Here is a 24,313-nt window from a genome sequence, read left to right on the forward strand (position 1 = left end):
TGCGCGAGGTGTACCGTCTTCATGGGTTGCCGAAATCAATTGTCTCGGACCGAGATCGCGTATTCATTAGTAGTTTTTGGAAGGAGTAATTTAAGCTCATGGGTACTCAGTTACTACATTCCAGTGCATACCATCCAGAAACGGACGATCAGACCGAGGTAGTCAACCGGAGCCTCGAAATGTATCTCCGTGCATTCGTTTTCAACGAACCAAGAAAAAGGGAACGATATTTGTACTTAGCTGAATTTTCCTACAACACAGCTCATCATTCAACTATTCAAATGTCTCCATTTAAAGCTTTATATGGCCGAGATGTTTCTTCGATCCATGACTACATTCCAGGTGAAACAAAAACTGCATCGATTGAGAGTTCCCTTCTGGAGCATCAATGCATAATCGACACATTAAAGGTTTCCATTAAAGTTGCTAAGAAAAAAATGATCAAGTATGCAAACAAGAAAAGATTAGACAAAGAGTTCCAAGTTGGTGATTATATGTATTTACGGCTACAAAGTTATCGTCAATCGTCGGTGGCAACTCGTTCGAATCATAAACTTTCACGTCGTTTTTATGGTCCGTATAAGATCCTAGAGCGCATTGGTAAGGTGGCGTACAAATTGGAATTATTACCGGAGTCTCGCATTGTTTCATGTCTCTTTGTTAAAGCAATGTCATGGAAACAATTTAAGCAACAAAGGGAGTCTTGAGAAATTCGGATCTGAAATTGAAATTAGTTTCCTGCCAGAAACTATATTGGATGTTTGTTTGGATGCTCGTGGAGAAACTCAGCTGTTGATTAAATGGGAAAAAAAACCACTCGAGGAAGCTACGTGGGAAGACAAAGACGCATTGGAAGAGATGTTTCCGAGCTTCACCAACATTGCGGACAATGAAGTTTCTCAAGGAGAGGGGGATGATACGGACCATGCTTGCACTACACTAGATCCAGCCGAACAACATGAGAGATTAACAGGCCGACCCGTTTCCAAACATGAAGACATCGTTTACTGTTTTATTTAGTGTTCTTTAATTAATTTGTTGCCTAGTCTTGCATGATTTCCATGTTCCTAACTTAGTGGTTGCAGGTTTAGTGGTAGTGGCATAAAATAAGGATCATGGGTAGTTAATCCATTGATCTAGTGCATGTTTAAATTCTGTTTTGCATAATGAAAAAAACCGAGAAAATTGTCCCAAGATGTTATCACTTTTCTTTGTATTGCTTGGAGCCTAATCCCCTCTAAGGATTACCTATTAGAATTTTCATGCGATAATTATAAATTACAAAAGTTTAGAAGACAAAATTTCAAAATAATTCTTCGTTAACGTAAGTATTCCCTTTATAAAGCAAGAGATCATATTATGTACAAAAACATATGACTAAGAAAAGAAAGTATTATATTAAAGTTTTAACTTACGAGGTTATTTTACATTATTCGATTCTAATATTAATATATTTTTTGGATTTTAATTTATTTTTTGTGATGAAAGGGTTCACATATATAAATGAGATTTTATCACCCGGTTTAAACGTTATCCGGGTTTGATGAGATCAATGACCCGTTTATTTTTTTTACTATAAAATTGTTTTTTAATTATACATAATATCTACTTTAAAAAAATCAAATTTTATTTTTTTAGTATATCCTTATTTTATAGTATTTTCATATAAAATATTTGGTGAGATTAATTTTTAATTTAATTCGATGTTATAACCCGTTTATGGGCTATATGGGTTTGGTGGGACTCATACCCGTGAATTCGTGTCAAATGAATGAGAAATCTCAATTTATATATAAAACAATATGGTGGATTGATAGAATGTAGAGAGCAACCAGAGAGTTTCTAAATGTTTCGTTTATATATACATTTAAGGTTTAATGATTAAAAAAATTGTTTCGTAAAATGAAAACTTATTAAAGTTATTTATTTACAATCGTCAACAATATACATAATATAATATGTTAATAATAACATTTAAAACTATATTTTTTTCACAAACACGGTTTGTTATTGATTTTTGGATTTCACCAAGTATGTTGTGAAATATATATTCTAACAACGTGTATTAGTATAATATGTAAATACTTATTTTTATTTAAAAAAATGTATAGATATAATATATATATATATATATATATATATATATATATATAGAGAGAGAGAGAGAGAGAGAGAGAGAGAGAGAGAGAGTTTAAAGGAAAATGAGTAATTTAATCAATTTTTATATATAATATAAAGAAAGTGTAAAATGAAAGTAAATAATTGAAAATCTATGACATGTATTATTTTTGGAGGGAAAAAACTATGAGGATTAATAAAGTGACACATGTCCACAATTATTTACTTTATTAGAATAGGTAGATTTCACTTCTAAAGTATATAGAAAATACCGAATAGATAAAATCCTCAAGCAATGTGAAAAAAATATTAAAAGAAAAATGTGTTCAACGTAGATTTTATGGACATGAAGTATATATATTATGAAACATTATGAGAAATTATATTATACTCGGGTGAGATAAATTAACCATTACACTTGATATCATGTAATTGTGATTTATAATTATATCGTGTATAGTAACAAAATTAATTATGTTGATTTATATTAAGATACATGAATCGGTTAAACAAAGAAAACTTATTTGAAGTCAAAATAGATGATATAAAATATATGTAACCCACTAAATTAATAAAATTTCCTAATATATGTAACATCCTACTTTTGGGTTTTAATAATAAAATAAATCTCGTTTATTTTATCAAGTGTGTCGTTTATCATTTAGATAAATAGAAATGAGTTGGGCTTGTGTTGGTTAAATGGATAGGAGTTATAGACTTGGGTTAAATAGAATGGAGAAAGACCATGGGCTTAAGCCCATGATCCATAATTATATAAGCCTTAAATACCCATTTATTCCTCCATTTCACACATAATCCATACACCACCAAAACACACACTTAAGCTTTCTCTCTAGTTTCTTCCTTCTCTAGCCGAAACCAAGAAAGAAACTGAGCACCGACCCGAGGTAATGATAGTATGATGTTGTATGAGCCTAAACCCGTTAGTTATAGTCACGAAACGACGAGCCGACACCGTTAAAACGTTTAAGTCACGAGATCCGGGTGGAATCGGGTATAAACCGAACCTAAGATGAGCTTAGGGATCACCCTAGCTCAGATCTGGATCGAATGGGGCGAAATATGATGAGAAACGGTGTAAAATGGGGTAAACCGCGTATTTCCTGCCACCGCCCGGTTTTCCGGCACGGCGGCGCCGGAAAGGCGGCGCATGTATTAAGGATGTCAGAGAATGTTTCTGACATTCTCTGACAAAACCTAACCCTAGTTCGTTACGGGAGAATGACGAATGAGCTTCAATTCGTTATGTGGTTCGTTACGGAAAAACCCTTGTTCGTTAGGCTAGTTCGTTAAGGAAGAATAACGAATTAGTTCAGCAATTCGCTATGAATTCCAGTTCGCTATGAAAGACCACTTCGCTAAAGTTCAATTCGTTAAGATGGTCCATAAGTGGTGATTCGTTACGATATGATGAATCAAAACTCCATTCGTTATAGAATTCTGATTCGTTAAGGAACTGAATAACGAATCAGATAACTGGATAGCGAACTAAGTTCACAAGAATGCAGAAATGGTCCCTGAACTTAGAAAAGAATGATTTAATTTCCTAATATATAAGCCTTAAATACCCATTTATTCCTCCATTTCACACATAATCCATACACCACCAAAACACACACTTAAGCTTTCTCTCTAGTTTCTTCCTTCTCTAGCCGAAACCAAGAAAGAAACTGAGCACCGACCCGAGGTAATGATAGTATGATGTTGTATGAGCCTAAACCCGTTAGTTATAGTCACGAAACGACGAGCCGACACCGTTAAAACGTTTAAGTCACGAGATCCGGGTGGAATCGGGTATAAACCGAACCTAAGATGAGCTTAGGGATCACCCTAGCTCAGATCTGGATCGAATGGGGCGAAATACGGTGGGAAACGGTGTAAAATGGGGTAAACCGCGTATTTCCTGCCACCGCCCGGTTTTCCGGCACGGCGGCGCCGGAAAGGCGGCGCATGTATTAAGGATGTCAGAGAATGTTTCTAACATTCTCTGACAAAACCTAACCCTAGTTCGTTACGGGAGAATGACGAATGAGCTTCAATTCGTTATGTGGTTCGTTACGGAAAAACCCTCGTTCGTTAGGCTAGTTCGTTAAGGAAGAATAACGAATTAGTTCAGCAATTCGCTATGAATTCCAGTTCGCTATGAAAGACCACTTCGCTAAAGTTCAATTCGTTAAGATGGTCCATAAGTGGTGATTCGTTACGATATGATGAATCAAAACTCCATTCGTTATAGAATTCTGATTCGTTAAGGAACTGAATAACGAATCAGATAACTGGATAGCGAACTAAGTTCACAAGAATGCAGAAATGGTCCCTGAACTTAGAAAAGAATGATTTAATTTCCAAATATATAAGCCTTAAATACCCATTTATTCCTCCATTTCACACATAATCCATACACCACCAAAACACACACTTAAGCTTTCTCTCTAGTTTCTTCCTTCTCTAGCCGAAACCAAGAAAGAAACTGAGCACCGACCCGAGGTAATGATAGTATGATGTTGTATGAGCCTAAACCCGTTAGTTATAGTCACGAAACGACGAGCCGACACCGTTAAAACGTTTAAGTCACGAGATCCGGGTGGAATCGGGTATAAACCGAACCTACGATGAGCTTAGGGATCACCCTAGCTCAGATCTGGATCGAATGGGGCGAAATACGGTGAGAAACGGTGTAAAATGGGGTAAACCGCGTATTTCCTGCCACCGCCCGGTTTTCCGGCACGGCGGCGCCGGAAAGGCGGCGCATGTATTAAGGATGTCAGAGAATGTTTCTGACATTCTCTGACAAAACCTAACCCTAGTTCGTTACGAGAGAATGACGAATGAGCTTCAATTCGTTATGTGGTTCGTTACGGAAAAACCCTCGTTCGTTAGGCTAGTTCGTTAAGGAAGAATAACGAATAAGTTCAGCAATTCGCTATGAATTCCAGTTCGCTATGAAAGACCACTTCGCTAAAGTTCAATTCGTTAAGATGGTCCATAAGTGGTGATTCGTTACGATATGATGAATCAAAACTCCATTCGTTATAGAATTCTGATTCGTTAAGGAACTGAATAACGAATCAGATAACTGGATAGCGAACTAAGTTCACAAGAATGCAGAAATGGTCCCTGAACTTAGAAAAGAATGATTTAATTACAGAGAAGCCCTTGAACTTTTAAGTAGCAAATTAATTAATGTTTCAAAATGTTAATGGAAAATGTGATAAGACAGTTAATAGAAATAAAATTTTTCCAAGCTGACCTGACAGCTCGACCCCAGCCAGGGGCTCTGCCCCTTGGACCCTGCTAGGGGCTGCCGCCCCTAGACCCCGCTGCCAGGGGCGCTGCCCCCGGAACCCCGTTCGTTGAGGGTTATAATTAGACTAAAAACGCGAAATGAGTAGTGATAGTTAATTGATGCATGTAATTATTATACAGTTAGCCGTGCCCAACTGAAGAAAGGAATAACTATTAACGGTGAACGTAACCGACTTTAGGTGAGTTTCTAGCCCCACTTCCTTGTTATGTTTTCGGGGCTGTGTGTATACTCGATGTGATAGTTAATACACTTACCTTAGATGGTAAGTGTATGCCTTGTATGATTTATGTATGATGATTGCTTGACGGTGCGTGAACGATCTTCGGATATTGCATGTGCCGTCAAGTGGTAGTTAAATGTTTGATTGACATATGAATGATGTATGTATGAATTATATGATGTATGAATAGTGTATGTATGATATGTTGATGGTACGTGAACGCTCTTCGGAGATTGTACGTATTGTCAAGGAAAGTATGTAAAGGACAGGTATGTTATAGTAGTATGAATGTAGGGAACCGACCCTAAAAGTAACGGCTAATGAAGGGAACCGACCCTAAAAGTATCGGCGAATGAAGGGAACCGACCCTAATAGTATCGGCAAATGTAGGGAACCGACCCTAATAATATCGGCGAATGTAGGGAACCGACCCTAATAGTATCGGCGAATGCTATAGGGCAGAATGCTCCTTAAGGGTATATGTAAGAATGAAAGTATGTACGTAAGTAAGTATGTAAGAAAAGGCGAAAGAATGTGTCTTCGGATACATGTGTATGTATATGGATGTAATGTATGTTACCTGATTAACTAGAACTCACTCAACGTAGCTGACTTTTAGTATGCACGCAGGTTAACAGATTGAGACAGCTGGTTTGAGCAGGACACATGGCAAGACTGAAGAGGGTGGCATCGGAAGATTTGTCATGATGTTTTGATACAATGTTTTAATTATGTTCTAAAAAGACAAGTTACAAATATTTGTAATGAATGGTTGACTATTATTATTATTCTGCGAAAGTTTTTAATTAACTCTGATATATAGAATGATGTTTATGAGTAAATCCAACATTAAAGTGAGGCACCGGTAACGGGGCCTTACAATATAAGATATTCAAATACGAGCATGACTCTAAGAATGAAACAATTGACTCGTAAATAAAGAATCCATAGAATATAGGATATGAAAAGTTAATTCATCCTCAAACCAGAAAACAATGAAACAATTGACTCGTAAATAAAGAATCCATATAATATAGAATACGAAAAGTTAATTCATCCTCAAACCAGAAAAGATCGTCAATTATAGAAATTTCAAGGTCATTATAATAAGTCATTAAAAGAATATGAGTAAGCTAATAAATCCTTACAAAATAGATTTCTTAACAAAATGAATAAAAAATAATACATTACAGAAACCTGATCAAATGTACTTTTGTTCTAGAAAAAAAAAAATCTACCAACCTATTTAATAAATGAATGGATTTAAGCAAATGCACCACAAAGCTTCATTTTTCCACATGGCATCTCAATATTCTTCACAATCCATCTCTTTTTTTAATAATAAAAACATGGGTCTAACCCATATTCTTATAACTTGACCCGGAATATGAAACCTCCTTCATCGACAAATACAATTCGCCCAAAAAGCCCTAATCCCCTATCTCATAATTGCCGATTTCTTGAAGCGAGTTAATCAACATCCTTCATCGTTGATTGGACGATGTATGTTCTCTTCATCGATATCCTATGTGCAATAAAAAGTCATCCAGTTCTTCACTCCATCAAAACAGTTTGTAAACCTTAAATATTTTTGACAACAATCTGGCTTCGATTTATGTATATGAATCTGATTTCATCTTTGATATAAACTCTCTTATTTTTCTATTTTCGATTTCAATTTTTTAAGTCCATTTACATATATTCTGTAATTTTGTGATTGTAGATGACGTATTAACCATGATGTTAAACGTCCTAATTATAAAGTTTGCATATATTCTTTACATTTTGATTATTGTAAGAGTTAGTCATAACCTTATGCTAAACTTAATCAAGTTCTCTTTTGTAATATTAACTGTTGAACCCTTTTACATGGAATTTGTGGCTATTTATTATAAGGAGCATAATTTAAAACTAATCGTGCATCATTCTTCTGCACTCAATTAAGGTTAAAGTTCTTATATTCATGCGATTACAGTGTTATTATAATTTTTTTATAAAATATTCAACTTAGGGCATTAAGTTTTATACTTTTGTATTTATTTTTGTCACAGTCATAATTTGTGATGAGTTCTTGATGCTCCAAGTGTGATGAATATCATCAAAGGTACAAGAAAAGCCCAAGAGGTAGACCACAGGCCCACAAAGCCAATTGTTATAAACATTTCAAAGTAACGGTCGTTAATTTATCTATTATAGGCATGATCACTTAAGGATTTCTTCGCCATGCTTTCAAATGTCAGGTTCCATCTTCGATCATCTTGTTGGATCATTTATTGGGATTACTTTCATGAACATCACATATTGGTTGTTTAAAGTGTACCATTTAGGCATACTTAACTCTAGGAGTAATTGGTGAATCTATGCATACTTATGTGACTAGAGCTATTATAGTATTATGTATACTTGAATAACAATTTAGCTTATCTATACAACTTATGTTTTACCCGTAACCAAATCTTAACTCAAAAATAACTCTTGACCCATTATCACTACAAATGTATAGCTGCGCTTTCACTTTTAAAATTCCCAAATTGCCATTTAAACCTTTAAATCAAATGTCAACACATAAATCTGACTTCTTGATGCTCTAAAATTCGTTCTTTGAGATAAAACACAACTTTTATTTTTAAGTAGTATAAAGGTAGGGTACCAAAAAGACCCAAATACCCTTAAGAAATACACGCGGGTCAATCAGAAGTCCCTCATAAGGCACCCGCGGGGCATATAAACCATCCGCATAACCATTCGAGGAAGAAACACCCTCATGGCACATGCAGAAGCATCACAACATCCTCAAAAGTCATCCGCAAGAAGGAATATCCTTCCGCGTAAATAACCACGAGGTAATGCTCCGGGACAGCTGTCAATAACCAATTACCTTCTAGAAGACTTGCCAAGATGCTTTCTTGGGGAATACGTGACCTTTCAGCCAACCACCCAGTGACACCTGGCAAGGTCGTTATAACCATGCACATGGCCAATACTGCTCCATTAACCAATGATAGAGAGACACGTGTCCAGGTTGTTATACATGCACATGCAACGTATAAGCTAAACCTATCATATAAGGACACGCGTCCAGACGGTTATGAGGTATCTTCTAAAATGACAGCTGGCCCAATCACTTCCCTACACTCTTCAGCTATAAATACCCTCTAAATCATCATGAGGTATGGATTCACTCCCACTGTAGTCTCTCAATTTACTTAAGTACTTTATTCTCATCAGAACTGTACTTATCCTCACACCGGAGGGTGGTTACGGGAAGACCCCCCCTCTTGTCCTTCTCGTAACGAGCTCACGGTGTTTGTTTTGCAGGTTCACGTCACTGGAATTTAGGCAATTGTGTTCATATCGTGTTAGCAGTTAACCGTATCCTACCCTGTGGACTCATCGGATCTAGGACCCATTAGTGGGGAGTAGATCCGTGTTTCTTCATTGGTGCCATCCGTGCTTTTGTTAGAACAACAGAAAACTTTTTCCGTTCTCTTTACGATATGAGTCAGTTACCTATATGGCCGACGGAAAATCAAGCACAACCTCCACGTGATCTCAACTTTGAAACACGTGAAGGAGCAACATCTGTGTTGGCTCGAATTTCAACCCCTGTCGCAAGAACCGACACCGTCAACCCAGGAAATTTTTCCTTGGGTGGTACAACGGCTCGGGGGTTGTTTGCTCAACAAGAAGGTGTTACTTCGGTAGACGCCGGAAATGTTGTTACACCAACTACTGACTTGGGGCATGTCACAGCCCCAGGAGGTTCTAACTTGAGGAATTTAGAACGAGTTGCAAGAGAAGTCCACCGAACTCAATCGGAGTTTGGTTTGGAAGAAGATTCTGGTGATTCTAATCTAAGAAGAACTCACCGTCATGATTTCAGAACCGAAGAAACTTTGTCTCTGGACGAGTGGCTTCTTGTTCAACAAAATAGCCTGAAAGCAGAGTATGAACGTCGGGTCCGGAATGAGCGTTTCCATGGCCGTACCCTGACGTATGATGAGCCTCCTAGGAGATCTATCTCTCCTCCCATAAGGGGAAGCCACATTCAGTACAGTCAGCCACCAGAGCGGAACATGAGTGAGACCCGGAGGTTACGTCCTCGTCCCCACATAGATATGCGGGTACCACCCTTGAGGACGAACTGGACGAATATGACTCAACTTATTGCCCGGAAGGTAGTTTTTACAGCGGGGACAGTCGTCTTCCTTCATACGGAGGGACTATCTATCCGCGCCCAGTTGTCCGCCATGCGGAGTATCATAGTAATGCTGAGTATGATTTTTCCAAACCATATCGCCCGGAATCATTCGCAGAAAAATCAAAATTTATTCCGAGCATCGCGACAGCTCCGTTCCCGATTAATGCAAAGATTCCAACATCCGTTGGAACATATAATGGAATGACTGATCCTAGTGATCATCTGTTAAGGTTTGAAGCAGTTGGAGGAGTCAGTGGTTGGACTCTCCATATTGGTGTCACATGTTCGCACTAACATTCACCGGGGCGGCGCGGGAGTGGTTTGAGAAATTGCCATGTGGAAAGATCACAAGTTGGAAAGACTTTGTAGCAAAATTCTCTCAGCACTTTAGTCAACAAAAGAAACATACTCGTGATCCTTCGGAAATACTAGATGTTACAAGGCGAAATAATGAGTCTATTGAAGACTTCATTACTCGTTTTACTAACGAGAGCCTTAATATTGGAGGAGTAAGTGAAGATATGCTACGGGGAGCATTCTGTAAAACGTCCATAGTGATGCCTTGATCCGTACTCTCACAGGAAGAGATGGAATGCCCGAGTCATGGGATGAATCATGAAGGCATCAAAGTTGTTTGCAAGAACCGAAAGAACATTGGGCTCCGGGAGCCAGAAGCAATCACCAAAAATCGAGTTCCAAACTCTGAGACCAAACAGACAAGCTAAGGGACCAATATGGTCAAGACTTCAGCCAAGTGCAGAAACGTCTAAACCATTTGATGCAAGATCCTTGATCGGCAACAAAAACAAGCGTAATTTTCCAGCACGGTCCTCAAACAGCAGTTGGACCCAGTTGTCAAAAACTCCCTCAGAAATTCTCACAACCGAGAATCTGACCTTCCGCAAACCTCAACCGTTGCCAAGGAAGTCGTCCCTCGATAGGAAAAAACATTGCACGTATCACAATAACATAGGACACAACACAAACGAATGTGTGGCCCTAAGAAATGAAATAGAGGCAGCAGTAAAAAACGGGAAGCTAGATCATTTGGTCAAAAGTATACGACCAGGGGCTGGTAAACCTCCCGCAAAGGATAACCAGGGCCCGGCAAAAAGTCAAATTAAAGATCTGAATGTCCACATGATTTAAGGGGGCCCAAAAACCAGTGGTAAGAGAAATGAGTTTGCGGATGAGGAATGGAAAGATGAACCAGTTATTTTTCCACGTGTCAAAGGAGGACCATGCAACAAGAATCCCTTAATTATTACCACTCTATTCGGACACTACCGATCGCAATACGTGTTTTTTGATTCTGGTAGTACATCGGACATCATGTACGAATAGTGTTTCGAACAACTTGAGGAAGATGATAAGGAAAGATTACGACCAATTCACGCACCCGTCTATGGAATTGGCGGAGAGATAATGCATCCGCGCAGTGTTATTACTTTCCCGGTCACACTAAGTGACGGAGTACACTCAAGAACGGAGGAAGTTGAATTTTTAGTTCTACCAGTAACTTCCAAACATGATATTATTCTCGGACGAGAAGCTATTGGTGACTTTAATGCCCACCCATCCACAACTCATGGTGCCGTGGGAGTTCCAACTCCTACCGGCGTAGCAATAATCTATGTCAACCGACATTGTTTTACAACCGAAAGCTCAAAACCAAGTAAAATCCCAAAGAAAACTCACAGGACCGAGCCCGAGAAATGGGTCCTCAATAAGAAATTCCCGTATCAAAATGTAATAATTGGTCCGGCGATCTCTGAAATCGTCCGAACCATTTTGTAGCAGTTATTAACAAAGAACATTGACATTTTTGCTTGGCAGCCCGCAGACATGACCGGTGTCCCGCGGAGCATTTCAGAACACAAGTTAAAGGTGAATCCGTTTATCACCCCAATTGTGCAAAAGAAACGAAAGATGGGTCCAGAACAAACGAAGGCTATGAATGAACAAGTACAAGACCTTCTTCATGCTGGGATCATACGAGAAATCAAGTACCAAACGCGGGTGGCTAACCCAGTGATTGTCCCAAAAAGCAACGGAACATGGAGGATGTGTATAGATTATAAAGGCTTGAACAAGGCATGTCCGAAAGATTGTTACCCGCTTCCGGAGATCGACTTAAAAGTTGATGTTGTGGCCCCATTTAAATTCAAGTGCTTCCTCGATGCCTACAAAGGGTATCACCATATTCATATGGCAGCTGGCGACGAGGACAAGACAGCGTTCTGAACTAACCAAGGAACATTCTGCTACAGGATGATGCCTTTCGGATTAAAGAATGCGGGGGCCACATATCAACGACTGATGGATCAGGCTTTCAAAAGTCAAATAAGTCGAAATCTTGAAGTCTATATGGACGATTTGGTAATCAAAAGCACAGAAGAAGATCAAATGTTATGGGATATAGAGGAAACTTTTGAAACCTTGAGAAGCATCAATATGAAGCTGAATCCTGCAAAGTGTTCCTTCGAGATGGAGGAAGGAAAGTTCCTCGGAGTAATCGTTACGGGCGCGGGTTTCAAGGTTAACCCGGACAAGGTTCAAGCAATAGCCCGTATGCCATCTCCCGCATCCCTCAAGCAAGTTCAAACACTTAACAGAAGATTGGTAGCATTAAATAGGTTTTTGGCAAACCACGCTGCCAAATCTTACCCGTTCATTTCAACATTGAAGAAATGCCTCAAATAGGCACAATTCAGATGGACCCCAGAAGCCGAACAAGCATTTCAGGAGGTCAAGAAGTGTTTAATGGAATTACCTACGTTGACTGCTCCTCACGCAGGTGAACCTTTAACACTATATTTATCAGCATCTGACATTGCTATGGGGGCCGTCCTGTTGACAGATAGGAAAAATATTCAAACTCCAATCTATTACGTCAGTAGAACATTATCGGACCCTGAAACAAGGTATTCGATGTTGGAAAAGTTAGTTTTGGCACTGGTTTACGCTGCCAGACGGCTCCGCAGATATTTTCAGGGTCACCCCATAAATGTGTTAACCGGGTACAAACTCAAGAACGTGTTGAGTAAGCCTGAGTTGTCCGGTCGACTGGCAAAGTGGGCCATCGAATTGGGTGAACACTCGATCGAGTATAAGCCAAGACCGGAAATCAAAGGACAAGTGCTAGCGGACTTCGTCACAGAAGTCCCACAGGACAAAGAACAAGAATGTTTGATCGAACAACAACCCCAAGCACCTCTGGAACAAGGACAAGTCTGGTCATTGTTCACGGACGGAGCTTCAAGCAGTGAAGGGTCAGGTGCAGGCTTAAGGCTAGTCAACCCTGAGGGACATGAATTTACATACGCCATCAAGTTGGACTTCAAAAGTACTAACAATGAGGCAGAATATGAAGCCTTCCTGGCAGAACTGCGGATAGCGGAAAAGCTTGGGGTGAAATATCTGGAAGCTCGGGTGGATTCTATGCTAATTGCGGGACAAATAAATGGAACATATGAAGCCAAAAACGATGTCATGGCTTCTTATTTGTCACAAGCAAAGGTCTTGATTCGCCAATTTTCCTCCTTCAATATTGTCCACATTAAGAGGAGCGAGAATAAATCGGCGGACGCTCTTAGCAAACTAGCTTCAACGAATTTTGAATATTTTGCCAAAGATATTCGTGTAGAAGTTTTAGACCGTCCATCCGTTCCACAAAACCAGGTCCTAGTAATTCAAACTGGTGTTGAGTCTTGGATGTCACCCATTATAACTTACTTATCTTCCGGAGCACTTCCAGCAGGAAAGGCTGACACTCGGAAGATTAAGCACAAAGCTTTGAATTACCAATTAACTGATGGCATCTTATACCGGAGGTCATTCCTTGGTCCACTATTACGTTGTGTGGACGCGGAAGATGCAAATTACCTAATTCGAGAAATTCACGAAGGTATTTGTGGGTTACATGCGGGACCAAGAATGACGGTTGTAAAGATCATGAACGCTGGGTATTATCGGCCCGACATGAACCTAGACGCTGTACAAGAAATCAGAAAGTGTGATTCATGTTAGCGTCATGCCCCCAACACTCTGCGTCCAAAGAACGAACTGATTCCAGTAACATCTGCCTGGCCGTTCCAAAAATGGGAAATTGATATCTTGGGACCTTTCCCAGAAGCCTCGGGACGAGTCAAGTTCCTGATAGTGGCCATTGATTACTTCACCAAGTGGGTGGAAGCCAAACCGGTTGCATCAATCACGGCTTCGAGTGTGAAAAAATTCCTTTGGGAATTCATCATTTGCAGGTTTGGTCTCCCGCAGGAATTGGTAAGTGACAATGGGACCCAATTTGCTGATACAGGATTGCAAGCATGGTTGAAAGAACTTCAAGTCATTCAAACCTTTACATCCGTAGCTCATCCACAAGCAAATGGTCAGGTCGAAAGGACTAACCGAACTATCAAGGATGGGATCAAGGCAAGGCTAGGAACGAAATGAACGGGTTGGGTGGATGAATTGCCTCATGTACTATGGGCCTTCCGCACCCAAAAGAACTCCAGTAATTTGGAGACACCCTTTAGTCTAACTTATGGCACAGAAGCCATGATCCCTGCAGAGATCGGGATTCCATCCGCGAGGGTTATGTTAATTGATGACAACGATCACGAACTCAGGATGAATCTAGATCTATTGGAAGAAAAAAGAGAACTAGCATTGATTCGCGAGCACAATTATAAGCGACAGCTTGAGAAATATTACAACTCGCGAGTCCAAAATTGCAAGTTCGATGCGGGAGACTTTGTCTTCCGCAATAACGAGGCTTCCGGCCAAGAGCCTCCGGGAAAATTAGCCCCAACTTGAGAAGGACCTTATAAAATCAAACAAGTACTATCCAAAGGTGCCTATAAGTTGGAGAAGCTGGATGGGACGGAAATCCCTCGAACATGGAACGCAGCATAGTTAAAGAAATGCTATATATAGCAGTTTTATTTGCTTCTTTATTTTTCGGCCTGCGTGCCCACATAGAATAGCAAGTTATGTAATTTCTTTTATTGTAATGTATGAGAATATCCAGTTAACTCCATGCTATTTTGATAAGTTGTAATCTTTTATTGACAAAAACGAAGTTCCGGACAGACACTTATATTATAGTACATAAGACAAAGTGCACCGGAAGGAACGCAAAAGACTTCTTATTCATAGTCAAAAGAGATTACAAGCAAAAGAAAAATGTACAACAAAGACATGTATTTACGGAGCGACATCCTCATCTTCCGCGGTAGTGTCAGCTTCTTCTTCCTCCTCATCAAGATCCAGCAGCTCCTTTAATCGCTCTATGGCATCTTCCTTATCTGCGAGCTCTGATATATGGTCGGAAAGGGAAAACTTCAAGGTGTCAAACTCCTTAGTTTTCTCAAGAAGGATAGCAGCAGTGTCCTTGCAGGTCAGAACATACTTCTTCGGAACCCGACCCTCAAACACAAACTTATATCCTTCCTCAAAGCCCATCTGCCGGCCTGCTTGCTCGGAAGCACAGAGGAGTATCGCAACACAGTTACCAAGATCGTCACTATTTCGAATGTAAGTGATAACCTGTTAAGTCAAATAACCATGCGTGAGTACAAACAAACACATTATGTTAATAAAAAACTTGGTACCTTGGGAATCGCTGTTGACAGAAGCCATTTTTTATCCGCCTGAGATCGGATAAGATCCATTTTATATCCAGCACACTCCAAGGCTTGGTCTCGACTCTTAGCATTAAGGTCAGACAAGCGCTTGTCCTTGGCTGCTGAGTCAGCCTGAAGGATCTTTATCAGCTCAGCTTGGTCGTCCAGTTGTTTCTGGAGAGCAGCTTTAGCTTCCTCAGCAGCAAGTTGTTCGGCTTTCGCCACCTCCATAGCCCGATGGCTATCTTGAGCGTCAGTTAACGCCTTAAGCGCCTCTTTCTTGGCACCGAGCAAGTTTCGCTCGGTCTCCTCTAGCTCGTCATTCATGGCCAACCAATCACGACGTATATCCTGATTGGTGGAAACAGTGTTCGCCATATGATAAGAGTTGGACTCTAGGAGTTCACGGCGGATGCGACGGTGTTGCCGCTCCTTCTTTGCAGGGGGGAAGACTTTAGTCGAGATATTCTTGGCAAACGTCTACATCATTCAACACTGAATTTCGGCGCAACGACCAGCGAGGTCTATGTGGAGCAGTATCTTCCTCCACTTGGGATGAGGAAGCTTGCCCCCCATGGTGAAAAACACTAAACCCACCTTGATCCCGGAAGAAATGCTCTGGATGAGGTGGGGATGTGGGAAGTTGTTCGGATTCACCAACCTCTTTCTCCTTGACAGGGGAATTATCCGACAAGTCGATCGGATCTGGAACGGTGTTTAGCGGTGAGGTTGGAGGAGTCGGACGACGTGAATCCTTAGAGCCTGAAAATTCCAAAAAGAAAAACTTACTAAGTTCCCAGGAAGTATCGAGTTCAATTTTAATCATAAGGGCTCAAGGCTTACACTTAAAAACGTTTTGGGTGGAAAGCTCTCGAAGACGAGACCCCAAGTCCGGGATTACGACCTTCCCCTTCTTCTTTTTCTTCTTCTTTGGCGCCGCATCGGAAGGTTGTGCTTTCCGCTTGCCAGCAACCTTCGAGATATTCGCATCTGTAACCTGAGGTTCTCCCTCAACGGATTGAGGACCACCTTCCTCGCCTATCGTTGGGTCGGCGGTGGTTTTCAATCCTGCTTACGGGTCAAACCTACAGTCGAAGGTGAAGGGTTAGTAGCATCATCGTTAACCTTTCCTCGCAGAGTGACGACTCTTCGCTAGACGAGAGGAGCACTATCACCCCGCTCGAAGTAAAGGCGGTTATAGGTCGAGGTTGAAAGATACCTTCACACTTGGTGACAAACTCCTCACCTTGGGCATACATCGCTTCGGAGACAAGAGGCTCTGGAGTAAGGGTAGAGGAGAACAGGAAGTTACCCTGCGTGCGATCCAAAAACGGCACGTCATGTTGAGTAATAGGGCGGTGTACCATCATGCCACCCATCGTGTCCACAAGAATGGAGAGGATCGTACCTTCACCTGCAACCGAAGAATATTATCAAAAATAAATTAAGAACTCAAAACGTTGTAAGCAAAAACTTACTCCCGTCAGAGTTCTCGTAATAAGGTTCCAAAGTGGGAAACGGCCAAAAATGACTCATCTTGGCGTGCACCATGACCCCCTCGTGAATCGGGCGCATAGGTGTTGGAGTCTTGGTTAGAGTAAGAAACCAGGCACGACCCTCGTGTTCGGAAGCACGGACTTCCGGTAGTTTATCCGTCGGTTACCGATGAACCATGGGAAACGGGATAACATCTTCCCGGATCCAGAAAAATTTGGCTTTCCAGCCATGGATACTGCGGAGCCACTCAAAACCAATAGATCCCTTGCCGGTGGTGGCAAAACTGTACCAGCCTTCACGATAAGTCATCTTATATAGTACGGCAAACATGCCAACGGAAGGATCATAGTTGTGTGGTTGGTAGCAGAACTCGAAGTGTCGAATTCTTAGCATCCCAAAAGGATGAATCTGGGATAAATGAATCCCATACGCCGTCAAAACCAATTGCACGAACTTGGTCACGGGCAATCGGAAGTTCCCGGTGGTGAAATGATCCAAGTAAACGGCCATCTTCTTCGGCGGGGGGTGCCGTTGCGATGGCCCCTTTCGACGGACGTTCGGCTTCCCATTTCGGAGGGAAGCAGTATACGTTCTTAACATCCTCAAAATCTTTCTCCTTGATTTCACATCCAACTTCATCAATAGCAGGGGGATTTTTCTTTTGGGCAGCCATTCTGTATAAAATATGGAAACAGATGTATGAAAGCAAAAATTCTTTGATAAGATCGAACGAGAAAATATGTGAGTGATAAGAATGGATTGAAGACATCAAGGCTTATTTATACTCATCGCAATTAATGCGACCATCTGACTGACAGAAGAAAGAGAAAACGCGGACCACAGGATGACTGACACGTCAGGCGGGAGACTCGGAAAAGTGTTTACAGGCTGTCAAAAAGGCGTTTAACACGTCCTGTCAGCCACCGCCTAAAATTCTCTCTCCGCCACGTCATCAATACTATCCATTCAACGTGCACAAGTTCAAAATTTAAAGAGAAGATATTTCACAATGATATTATCAACACATGGAGTTCTTTTCATTAATATTCAGAATGGTGATTACAAAAAACAAGAAAAGAAATTACAAGCCCAAATTTTAACGACTACACCTACCCTAGGGGTTAAGGGGCGTCGTATCTTCCGGAGCCTTTTGGGCCACATCTTCCGCCTTGTCATCATTAGACTTGTCATCATTAGACTCGTCATCATCAGATTCATCATCAATGTATACCCGCAACTGCTTCACGCCATCTTCAGACGAGGCAAACTCTGGAAGCATATGTTGCAGCGGAAAGGTCAGACTATCATATTCTTGGACCCGCATACCAAGTTCTTGCTCCGCGTCAAGTCCGTGAAGGGGATGGCTCTCAATAGGTTGTCCAGACTGGGCGAATGCCAACCCTTCATTGAAGCCCTTCACCCGGCCAACCTCTTCGGAAGCGGTCATCAAGTTCACGAAGCAATCAGTAAGCTCTGAACTCCTCTTGATATGACGGATGACCTGTGAGCAAAAGTTTGTTAAACATCATAAAAAAAGTAGACAAAGTTAAGCAGTATCCAAGAGAAACTTACTGAGTCAAGACCACGGTTGAGGAAGTATTGCCTCTCCCGCTCAGCGCGTTCCGCCCTACCACGAAGTTCTTGCAATTCGGTGGAGGCGCGGTCGCCAGCTTCAGTCTGAGATTGCAAAAGGGAGTCATACGCAGACTGCATTTCGACAATAGTCTTGTCTTTCATTTCAGACTGTTCCCCCTGCAATCTTAAAGCTTCCTCGAGTTCTTGGATCCGGGCGTTTTGTTGAGACACTTCATCCTGGGCCTTCGCCAATTCGTCCTTTTTCCTTTGAGTTTCAGCTCGGGAAGCTTCAAGGGTGGCATTGGACCTTTCACAGGCCTCTTTCCACCGCTTAGCAGCTTTAGCGTTTCGCTCCTTTTCCTTCTTGAGTGCAGCTTCGGCATCAGACTGTTTCCACCTAGCTGCACTCGCTGCCTTACGGTGCTCTTCGGTTTCCTTCTCCGCAACCTTCACGGCCTCGGAAGCCACACTAAGCTTCCCGCCCATCGTCCGCCACTCCCGCAAGATTTCCTGACTACAGGCTAAGCTGTTAGTCAAGGAAATAGCCAGATCAGTGTGTAGTTCCTGGCGGGAGCGAGTTCGTTGATATGCCATTTCGGCAGGCGGCATACAGTGCTCAACAAATCTTAGTCTCCCCCCAATTGAACGTTCTCAAAATACTGGGAACTCGAAGTCCCAAGACGAACAGGAGTGGAGGAAGACTGTTGAGGCCCACCTTGCGAAGAACCCCCTCCAGCCTCATGGACAGATGGTCCAAGAAAGAAATCATCTTCCCCGCCCGATGCAAAGGGCGAGGAAATAGGATTGAATTGAGGACTGGATTGTGGAGGAGATTCATCAACCCTGAAGCCTTCTGCAGTGACTTCAAGGTTACCATGCTGCCTTGAAAAAGATAGTCCAATGACCCGGTAGTCATTGGTTGAATGTTAGACCCCTCCACAGTCGTTTCAACAGGAAGGGTAACAGGCTTGTCCGCCTCCTTCTCCGGAGGAGGCGACGGTTGTTTTTCAACATTTGGTATCGGCATTGATAGCCTACCAAATGTGCGTCCTTTAGCAATAGACGGATCTGCATAAGAAAATTATAGTCAGAGCAAATTTTCAAAGAATAGTAAAAAATTAACAAATATATACTCACCAGATACCATCCCTAGACGCTCCGCAAGTTTGGGCAGCAATGGTTTCCTCGGACGATGTGTCCGACGTTTCTTTGTTTTCGGTTCCTTCCCGGCATCCGCAGCACTGGTACCTGCGTCACTTGCCTGGGATGCACGGAGAGATCTCTTCCGGTAAAGCTCTGCCAACAAATGAGAGACAGATGAAACTTCAGAAGTATCATCTGAGCTTCCCTCCTCAAGAATGGCAGAATCGTCACTTGGAATGACGATTGTCCCGTCCGAGGTCAGCGCATTAAGAGGAGGAGGATTTAGAATATACGCACCTGTTTCAAAGATAGCTTCCGAGATGACTGGTTCGGCGCGCACTTTGACAGGAAAAAGGAAATGCTGAGCAGTCCTCTCAAGGATAGGCGCATCTTTTGCGTCACGGATAGTCTTTCCAACACAGCCCTTACCATCATCCAGGGCGTTCAACATCGATCCAAAACTTGACAATAAATGCAAACGTTAACAATAAATACACAACATGGAAGAACAGAAGAACAAGACACTTAAACTTACGGCCGTCTAGCTCAATAAAAACAGGCTCCATGAAAGAAGAATGCCACAAACGGCTCATCCCCGCCCACACAAGATCTTCTTCAGGAAGTGCCCGCATAGAGGTCGGCTGAGTAATAAGCTTGCGAAACCAGTCACGCTTATCATGAGCGGCCGGAGTAATATCAATAAGAGTGTCGTTTGGAGAACGACGAGTCATAGCCTCGGGCACCATATCCTCGGAGATCCAGAAGAACTTTTTCTTCCAGTCTTTGGAAATTTCTTCAGTAACATTATCGATAGCTCTGTCAGGCAAGCTGTGACAAGTATACCATCCATTCCGGTTGACCATCTTATAGAAAACAACGAACCGATCTAACCGGGGAACTATCTCATACGCCATACACATAAACTCGAAATGTCGAATTCGCATAACGGCACGGGGATGGAGTTGAGACAAGTGAATATCAAATGCCTTAACAACTCGGTGGAAAAACTTTGTGATGGGAAGGCGAAAATTCCCATGAACAAAGTAGTCGGCATACAATGCCATCTTCCCGGGAGGTGGGAAGCTGGCGATAGAACCGGCAGATGGGAATTCGGGTCTCCATTCCGGCGGAATACCATAGGTCGTGATGAGTTTCTGATACTCATCCAAGTCCCACTGGACTTCTATTTCGTCGACTTCAGATTGAGCAAACGCCATATGTAAACACCCGATAAAAATATTTGATTTTCTTCAAAGGAATCAAAGAAAGATCGAAGGATTCAGAAAAGAAAAGCAAGTTCGTATTGAGAATTCAAAGGCAATAAAACTCCAAAAAGAAGCTAACTCCCTCTATTTATACCCACCGCAATTAATGCGATGGGATGCGAACAGTGGAGATAGAAAAAACCGCCCAGTAACAGATCGCCACGTCACGCGGGAAATTCGAAAAAGGGAAAAAGTTGTACAGCTGGGTACAGTAACAGCCGTCACAAACGTCCTGTCACCTGCACACGCGCCTGCGAGTGGTCAACTTGTTCTTTTCCATGATTATCCACAACAACAAATATTTCTCACCAACTTAAAAAGTCAAAAATCCCCAAATCACATTAAGTCCAGAATTTCATCTGCATAAAATACTTCACACGGAAGAAACACTGGACTGGGGGGGACTTATAGAGGTAGGGTACCAAAAAGACCCAAATACCCTTAAAAAATACCCGCTGGTCAATCAGAAGTCCCTCATAAGGCACCCGCGGGGCATATAAACCATCCGCATAACCATTCGAGGAAGAAACACCCTCATAGCACATGCAGAAGCATCACAACATCCTCAAAACTCATCCACAAGAAGGAATATCCTTCTGCGTAAATAACCACGAGGTAATGCTCCGGGACAGCTGTCAATAACCAATTACCTTCTAGAAGACTTGCCAAGATGCTTTCTTGGGAAATACGTGACCTTTCAGCCAACCACCCAGTGACACCTGGCAAGGTCGTTATAACCATGCACATGGCCAATACTGCTCCATTAACCAATGATAGAGAGACACGTGTCCAGGTTGTTATACATGCACATGCAACATATAAGCTAAACCTATCATATAAGGACACACGTGCAGACGATTATGAGGTATCTTCTAAAAGGACAGCTGGCCCAATCACTTCCCTACACTCTTCAGCTATAAATACCCTCTAAATCATCATGAGGTATGGATTCACTCCCACTGTAGTCTCTCAATTTACTTAAGTACTTTATTCTCATCAGAACTGTACTTATCCTCACACCGAAGGGTGGTTACGGGAAGACCCCCCCTCTTGTCCTTCCCGTAACGAGCTCACGGTGTCTGTTTTGCAGGTTCACGTCACTGGACTTTAGGCAATTGTGTTCATATCGTGTTAGCAGTTAACCGTATCCTACCCTGTGGACTCATCGGATCTAGGACCCATTAGTGGGGAGTAGATCCGTGTTTCTTCAAGTAGATTGGTTAAAACTGCCACATCTAAAGTTTATACTGAAACTAACGTGTGTGACAAATTGATGGTTTTCTGTGATGATATACTACGTGTTTGCGTTTTAGCATATTCTATATATTATTGCTTTTAATATGTACTTCATGATCAGTTCCATCTTCATTTAATGTTAGAAGCCGAAAGAATAGATATAAGGAGTATAGAGGTAGGTACCAAAAAGACCCAAATACCCTTTAGTACCACCCGCGGGTCATTGAGGAACCTCTCATATATCACCCGCGGGACATTCGGATCACCCGCATATCATGGGAAATGAAGAACATCCTCGTGCCACGTGCGGAAGCATCCTGGCACCCTCAAGAGGTCATCCGCAGGGCAGGACATCTGTCCGCCAAAATGATTAGAAGGCAATGCCAACGGAACAGCTGTCAATAACTAACTACACTCTAGAAGAACGTCCACGGGTGTTGCTTGAGGAGTACGTGACTTGCCCACCAATGAAAGGAGGACACCTGGCCAGTTTGTTATAACCGTGCACATGGCCAGGGTGCAATTCGTCCTATCATTTGGTGACGCGTGTCCAGGTTGTTATACCCAAGCACATGGGACGTATAGCTCAACCTATCATAAGAAGACACGCGTCCAGGCAGTTATGAAGCTCTCCTAGAAGAGGACAGCTGGCCCAATTACCTTCCTACATCCTTTGGCTATAAATACCTTGTCAATCGGCATGAGGTATTCATTCACTCACTGGTATTCTTACTCACTTATACTCTGACTTCAGTACTTTCCCCTTTACGAACGTTACTGATTCTCACGCCGGAGGGTGGTTACAGGAAGACCCCCCACCTTGTCCTTCCTGTAACGAGACTCACGGTGTCTGTTTTGCAGGTTCCGGTCATTGGACTTTGGGAAGTTGTGCTCATACTGTGTTAGTAATTATCATACTCTACCCTGTGGACTCATTGGATCCAGGACCCATACCAGGGGATTGGATCCGTGTTTCTTCAAGAAGCATACTTTGCACCTGAATTCAGGTTAAAGTGTTACTATTTCTGCAATTAGAGTGTCATGCTTTTTTGATATAAAATATTCATCTCTCTGCATAAAGTTTTATACTTTTGCGTTTTTTTTTTGTCATTGTCATAATTTCATAATTTCTTATGCCTAAATCTTATTGGTTACAGATTCCTTGCTATTTTTGGTAGTTTGCTATTCTATGCATTGCTAAGTGTCTTTGCTTGTAGGATGTATTTTTACTCTGTTTACCTGTATGTAGCTTTATGAGCCGGGGGTCTCTCTGGAAGCAGCCTCTCTATTCTCACGGACAAAGGAAAGACTTGCCTACATCCACCCTCCCCTGACCCTATCGATAGCGTGCTATGCGGTGGAATATACAGGGCTTGATTGATTGATTGATATAATTTTATAGAGTTCTTGACGCTCCAAATGGAATGAATATCATTAAAGTAGAAGAGCAGCCCAAGAGGTAGATCCTAGGCCCACAAACCCAATTGTTATAGGCGATTCAAATTCAGTTTTTATGTAGTAATAATCGTTAATTTCTCTATTTATTATAGTTTTGAGTGCTTAAGGATTTCTTCGCCATGCTTTCAAATGTCAGGTTCCACCATTGAAGTTAATGGAAGCATGCTCCATCTGATATTACTTTAATGATCATCACATATTGGTTGTCTAAAGTGTACCGTTTAGGCATATTTAACTCTTTTTATTTTGAATGTCTTTCCTATCTTTGAGAAGTAATAGGTGAATTATGCTTATGTAAGTAAGAGCGAGCTATCACGTATATGGTTACTAACAATTCTGCTTTTACAATGAGTTGTCATTAACAAATCACTTGAGTGGTCAAAGTACTTATATTTCCATTTCAGCTTATCATAGATAACTTTATGGTTATCCTAACTCAAATTTGGCACAAATTTCTATACACATTGTAATATGGATTGTACCGTAACTATGATTTAAACCCATACACATCTAGCAATATTGACCCGTTTAATTGTATCTATCCACAAATAGATAAATGGTTTCATTGTGCTGAATTAATAAATTTTTCTCATTAAAAAATATATGGTTATATATGTCATGAATTTGTATTATTCAGATTCAACA

The 24,313-nt window shown here is 41.5% G+C and overlaps 1 long non-coding RNA gene across 1 annotated transcript in view; it reads left to right on the forward strand.

Annotated features, from left to right (window-relative positions):
* Positions 1 to 7,714: 7,714 nt before the first annotated feature.
* Positions 7,715 to 24,313, forward strand: part of LOC143603545 (uncharacterized) — a 30,245-nt gene continuing 13,646 nt past the window's right edge. The window contains exons 1-2 of the long non-coding RNA XR_013148077.1: positions 7,715 to 7,770; positions 7,863 to 7,901. This is a non-coding gene — a long non-coding RNA (uncharacterized LOC143603545). The remainder of the gene's footprint in view (positions 7,771 to 7,862; positions 7,902 to 24,313) is intronic.

The sequence above is a fragment of the Bidens hawaiensis genome, unplaced genomic scaffold (genome assembly GCF_021521415.1).
Source record: "Bidens hawaiensis isolate Kalapana, Puna unplaced genomic scaffold, B.hawaiensis_p1.1 tig00062125_1, whole genome shotgun sequence".
NCBI lineage: Eukaryota > Viridiplantae > Streptophyta > Magnoliopsida > Asterales > Asteraceae > Bidens > Bidens hawaiensis.